At 41.5% G+C, this 6,497-nt stretch overlaps 1 protein-coding gene across 2 annotated transcripts in view; it reads left to right on the top strand.

The window, feature by feature from the left end:
* Positions 1-6,497, top strand: part of TBC1D21 (TBC1 domain family member 21) — a 30,050-nt gene that overhangs the window by 1,110 nt on the left and 22,443 nt on the right. Inside the window, exon 1 of one of the 2 annotated variants that reach the window (XM_054532864.2) lies at positions 914-1,132. The exons of the other annotated variant lie outside the window; for it this stretch is intronic. The gene's annotated coding sequence lies outside the window, so the exon portion shown is untranslated. Of the gene's footprint in view, positions 1-913; positions 1,133-6,497 lie in introns of those variants that run through there. 2 annotated transcript variants of the gene reach the window in all.

A 6,497-nucleotide genomic window follows, 5' to 3' on the forward strand; every position in this document is an offset into this window, starting at 1 on the left:
ACCTTACTCTTACCATCAGCCCAAGGACAGGACTGAGACATCCAAGCCCCGTTTCACCTTCTTTCCAAGCCAGCAAAACCTTCTCCCCATATGTGCTATTCTAACTTTATTGAGTTGTAGGTTTGCCGGTGCGTCCCTGAAGAATGCTGATAGATTTTCATCGGCGCTTTTTGCCAACAATTTTGTTATAGTGCCACCAGGTGGCAGTAATGCTTTTGTTAGTAGATAGTTCTAAACCCAGTTTACAAGATACAGCTATTTGTTACAAGTCGGCTCCAGTTCATTTTCCACACAGTATTTTTTCAAAATCATAACTAATTACAATAACTTTAGCCAATCTCAAGTCTCATTAATCATAGTGATTAAGAGAGTGATACATAAAAATGCAAAATGGACACCCCTCTCCCTGAGTTTTAAATGTTATTACTTTATGGCAAATTATCACCAGGCCTTGCTTTAAATTTTCTTTATATCTTTCTCCTTTCTCTGAGCTTAGAGAAGGCTAATAAAGTAAACTGTCACATAGCATTTATTATGTACGATGAATGTTCTAAATGCTTTATTTATAGTCACTCATTCTCATCACAACTCTATGAAGTGAATAATGCTGTTGTCTTCCTTTTATAAATGAGAACATGGAGCCACAGAGACTTTGTCACTTGCCTACAGTCACACAGCTTGTAAGTGGCAGAAGTTGTATTTAGACCCAGACAGGTGGGATGCAAAAATCAGTATTCTCAAAGTGTGGCATCCAAACCTGCAGCATTAGCACCAACTGGGAACTTGTAAGAATGCAGACTCTTGGGCCCCAGATCTTCTGAACAAGACACTGGAGATGAAGCCCAGAGATCTGTGTTTTTTGTGACTCATCCCTCCAGGGCACTGTGATGCACAATTAGCTTTGTGAACCACTGTTTTAAACCATTTTCTTCATCACGGTGCTGTACTGATGATATACCCTCCACACCTGCGTTTGTAATAATTGCTGAAGTGGGGACCCCCTGTTACGGTTGGGAGTGTATCTTGCCCTCAGGTGAACTGGAGTAGAAAAGAGAACCTTGTCTGGGTGCAGTGGCTCACGCCTCTAATCCCAGCACTTTGGGAGGCCGAAGCGGGCGGATCACCTGAGGACGTGAGTTCAAGACCAGCCTGGCCAATGTGGTGAAACCCTGTCTCTACTAAAAAATACAAAAAATTAGCCAGATGTGGTAGTAAGCCCCTGTAATCCCAGCTACTTAAGAGACTGAGGCAGGAGAATTGCTTGAACCAGGGAGGTGGAGGTTGCAGTGAGCCGAGATTGCGCCACTGCACTCCAGTCTGGGTGACAGAGCGAGACTCCATCAAAAAAAAAAAAAAGAAGAAGAAAGAAGGAAGGAAGGAGGGAAGGAGGGAAGAAGGGAAGGAAGGAAGGAAGGAAGGAAGGAAGGAAGGGAGGGAGGGAGGGAGGGAGGGAGGGAGGGAGGGAGGGAGGGAACTTTAAGCAAAGTCAACGACCTTCCCTGGGCTTTATTGGAGGTTCTGTGTATTCACATTTATAAAAGGAGGCTATGAGTATTCAGAGAAACTTGGCATTAAAACCCTCATAAAAAGTTTTTCTTGTCCTCCAAAGGCTGTCTTATTTTACTGAAAATACGGGAGAAAACCCCTAACCCAGTGATGCAGTGGGGAGAGGAGATTTATGCCTGAAGCCGAGGCCTCTAGCAGTAGGAAACTTTTAGAGGGACTGAGCCACTTAGGGCTCCCACTTCTGGTCCCCTTCCCCAGGGGAAGAATGGCCAAGGCTTCCTCAGGTTTGCTGATGTAGAACTTTAACCTGCCTAGATACACCCTGAAGGTGGGAGATTTCCACAGCTGCTCTATCTAGCAGTACACTTCCCAGGACACTAGGAAAGGCACTGTTGCAGAGCTGGAGGGTATCCAGCCCCTCGCAAACTGCATACTTCCCCTCCCGGATTACCAGGTCATTATACCCAGTGTATGGAAAAGGGTGTTATTAGGTTGGTTGAGCAAAGAACAGAGGAATATGGGAAGATGAAGGTTGATTTGAGAAGCCACTGTGTGTTGACAATCTCTGTCATGTTAAAGGAGCCCAGATACACATTCTCTGATTTCTAGCATAGACAGGTAGGTGGTGTGCATGTAGACAGGGGGCTTCTAAGCGACATTTCCCCCTTCGCCTTCTGCGGGTCAACAGCCTTCTTGTTCTGGTCCTTGGCTTGCTAGCAAGTGTCTGAGATAGTCTTGTGGGTGGCCTATAGTTTGCTGAAGTTTGGAGAGATACAGGGAACTGGTGGGTGTAGAGAAATGGAGTTTCCTAGAAGGAAGAAGCAGCGACATTTTTTGTGTGTTTTTTTTTTTTTTTTTTTTTTTTTTTGAGACAGAGTTTTGCTCTGTCACCCAGGCTGGAGTGCAGTGGCACGATCTCAGCTCACTGCAAGCTCCGCCTCCCAGGTTCATGCCATTCTCCTGCCTCAGCCTCCCGAATAGCTGGGACTACAGGCGCCCGCTACAACACCCGGCTAATTTTTTGTATTTTTTTAGTAGAGAAGGGGTTTCACCATGTTGGCCAGGATGGTCTCGATTTCTTGACCTCGTGATCCACCCACCTTGGCCTCCCAAAGTGCTGGGACTACAGGTGTAAGCCATCGCACCTGGCTGAAGCAGTGACTTTTTATAAACAAATTCAACCATGGCAAAGTAGGCAGATGGCCAATTGTTGCAATTGTTGCAGGTAGAGGTTTAGAAATGCAAATTCTCTGAATACTCAACAGATGTCTTCTTGTGATGTTTCTAATTATTTCTGCCTTATTGCATTGATGCTGTATCTTTTGTTACAGTGTGTGGTACATATTACTTTAATTTCAATATTACCTCTCCATTGTGTTTGACTTTTCTTCATATCTTTGTTCGTCGTTTATTTTTTAATCATTGTAGGGCATTTGATTTTAAGGTATTTCTTTTGTTCACAGCTTGTGTAAGATACATATTTTTTATTTGAGTGGAAAATCCTTGCCTTTTGATTCCTTCCCACTGCCCCTCCCACCCCCAGCATGGCATTAGGGTTAAGCCTCTGACTCTTGCATCAAACAGCTTTGGGTTCAAACTTCAGCTCTGATACTTTCTGTGTGATCTCAGATATGCTAATTAACCCTCCTATGGTTTCAGTTCCCTGATCTGTAAAACAGTACAAGAACTATACCACTTCATAGATACTTGTGAAGATTAAATGGGTTGATATATATAAAGTGCTTAGAACAGTGTCTGGCACATCATCAATTGCTTTTTAATGTTTACAGCTAATAAGAGAATGAAATGCATTTATTTTCATAATTAATTTCTTTGGGTTTCTATCATTTTTATGCTTTATACTTTTATTAACTCCTTGTTGTTTCCTGTATTGCTTGCTTTTATTTTTTAAAGTGATTTGGAAGATGTCCTGTTCCTATAAATTCCTAATTTTTAAAGTCAAAAATAAAGCAATTTCTTTTGACTCCATCCTAATATTTAATAAAGAAATAGAATCTGCAGTTAAAAACTTTCCCACAAAGAAAATTTAGCCCAGATGGCTTCACTGGTTCTACCAAATATTTTAAAAAGAAATAATATCAATTCTATACAAACACTTCCAGAAAACTAAAAAAAAAAAAAAAAAAAAAAAAGAAAGAAACACATCCCTACTCATTCTATGAGGCCAACATTGCCCTGATACCAAAATTAGAGATATTACAAGAAAAGAAACTCACAGGCAAATGATTCTTGCGAACATGGATGCAAAAATTCTAAATAAAATTTTAGCAAATAGAAGCCAACAATGTATAAAAAGCATAGTACATCATCACCAAGTGGGGCTTATCCCAGGAATGTGAGGCTTATTTACCATTCGAAAGTACTCAATATAATTTACCATACTAACAAACTCAAAAAAAGAAAAGCCATATGACCATTTCAACAGATGCAGAACATTATTTGACAAAATCCAATATCCATTCCTAATTAAAAACTCTCGGCATGCTAGAACTGGAAGGGACTGTCTTCAACCTGATAAAAGGCATCTGTAGAAAGCCTAGAGTTCACATCATACTGAACTGTGAAAGCCTGAATGCTGCTCCTCTAAGATGAGGAACAAAGCAAGAATGTCTTCTCTCACCATGTTTATTCAACATTGCACTTGAGTTCTAGCCAGTGCAGTAAAACAAGAAAAAATAAATAAAAGGTATCCATACTTGAAAGGAAGAAGTTAAACTGCCTTTACTCACAGATGAACATGCTCATCTATGTGAGAGTTGGCAAATTTTTTCTGCAAAAGTTACAATAGAATTTTTGACTTTGCGTCCACGCAGTCTCTGTTGCAACTACTCAACTCTGCCATCATAGCATGAAAGCAGCCACAGACAAAAATGAATGAGTGGGTGTGGCTGTATCCTAATAAAACTTTATTTAGAAAAACAGATTGGAGGCCACATTTGACCCATAGATCCCCTGGTCTATGTCAAAAATCCCATGGAATCCACAAGAAAGCCACTAGGACTAATAAGTGAGTTTTACTAGGTTGCAAGAATACAAGATTGATATATAAAAGTACATTGTATTTCTATTAGAAATTTAAATTTTAAAATGATACTTTTTACAGTAGCATCTGAAATATGAAATACTTACAGATAAACTTTACAAAATATATGAATGACCTAGACGCTGAAAACTACAAGATACTGCTGAAAGAAATTTTAAAAGACCTACACAAACGGAGAAATATATTGTGCTCATGGGTCAGAAGACTCGATAGTGTCATCAATTCTCCCAAACCGGCTTACAGATTCAATGCAGTCTCCACCAAAATCACAGCTGCCTTTATTATAGAAATGGACAAATTGACTAAAATCCTTATGGAAATGCATTTCTAAAGTTAAAGCATTTCCTTTTATAGTTAAGGATCCCGGGACACAGCCCAGCTTTGCCTGTTCCCTTCTGCTTCCTGCCACATTGCATGCTGAGTGTTGCAGTTTCTGAATGAGTGTAGGTTGGGAGAACATGATGACAGTCAGAGGGGCAGAAAGCTTGCTCTGATGAGTGGCAGTGTCTATGCAGGTGGGGAACACATCAGGGCAGACCCTGCTTCCCAGGGTTAGGCCCACACCGAGATTTGTATCTTCTTGGCCCATATGTCCTATTTTGGTTCAGATGACAGGGCATGCATGAGTTATTAAAAATGTGTTTCTCAATCCATTTCCATCAAATATACAGTTAGTGGAAATTATCCCAATTTGGAGCCTGTAGGCTCTTATTTTTAGTTAACAATGCTGCTTTGCCTTCATTTATTTATTTATCTATTTATTTGAGAAGGAGCCTTGCTCTGTCACGCAGGCGGGAGTGCAGTGCCATGATCTTGGCTCACTGCAACCTCTGCCTCCCAGGTTCAAGCGATTCTTCTGCTTCAGCCTCCTGAGTAGCTGGGATTACAGGCACCCCGCCACCACACCCGGCTAATTTTTGTATTTTTTTTTTTAGTAGATATGGGGTTTTATCATGTTGGCCAGGCTGGTCTCGAACTCCTGACCTCAAGTGATCTGCCCGCTTGGGCCTTCCAAAATGCTGGGATTACAGGCGTGAGCCACCATGCCTGGCCTGTTTTGCTTTCTAATACTTGACTACTCATGTGGTTTGTGGACTAGCAGCATCACCTGTTACTCAGGAGCTTGTTAGAAATGCATCATCTTGGGCCCCACCCCAAACCCTCTGAATCAAATCTGCACCTGCAGAAGATCCTTAAGTGATTTATATGCAAATTTAATTTTGAGTCACATATTCAGATGTACACTAATGGGAAGTTGGGAGTGTGTATATTTACATGTCTACTCAGCTCTGTCCATCAGCACATCTTTATGTCTGCAATGTGGCATTTCAAGATATTCTTCTCTCCAGTAGAAGAGAATACCCCAGGAAGAAAGGAATCTTCTCTTATTCCAACAGGAACACTCACTCCTAGTTGTTGTTGTTGTTGTATTAGAGACATTATTATTATTATGTGCTCTGTTGCCCAGGCTGGAGTGCAGTGGTGTGATCTCAGCTCACTGCAACCTCTGCCTACCGGGTTCACGTAATTCTCCGGCCTCAGCCTCCCGAGTAGCTGGGATTACAGGCATGCGCCACCATGCCTGGCTAATTTTTGTATTTTTAGTAGACACAGGGTTTCACCATGTTGCCCCAGGCTGGTTTCCAACTGACCTCAAGTGATCCACCTGCCTTGGCCTCCCAAAGTGCTGGAATTACAAGCATGAGCCACTTCGCCTGACCCTAGTTATTATTTTATAAGCATTTTGAATTACTTTGCATGCAGTGCACTCACCTCTCTCCAACACATACACACACACACGTCCACGTACACATAGCACACAGATATATACCATACACACACACACACACCCCCTTATCAAAAGCAGAAACTATCTCTCATAATGAACCATTTTACATTTCCAGGAAAGGAAAAGTGGAGCTCATAA

This window comes from Pongo abelii, chromosome 16, assembly GCF_028885655.2.
Source record: "Pongo abelii isolate AG06213 chromosome 16, NHGRI_mPonAbe1-v2.0_pri, whole genome shotgun sequence".
NCBI lineage: Eukaryota > Metazoa > Chordata > Mammalia > Primates > Hominidae > Pongo > Pongo abelii.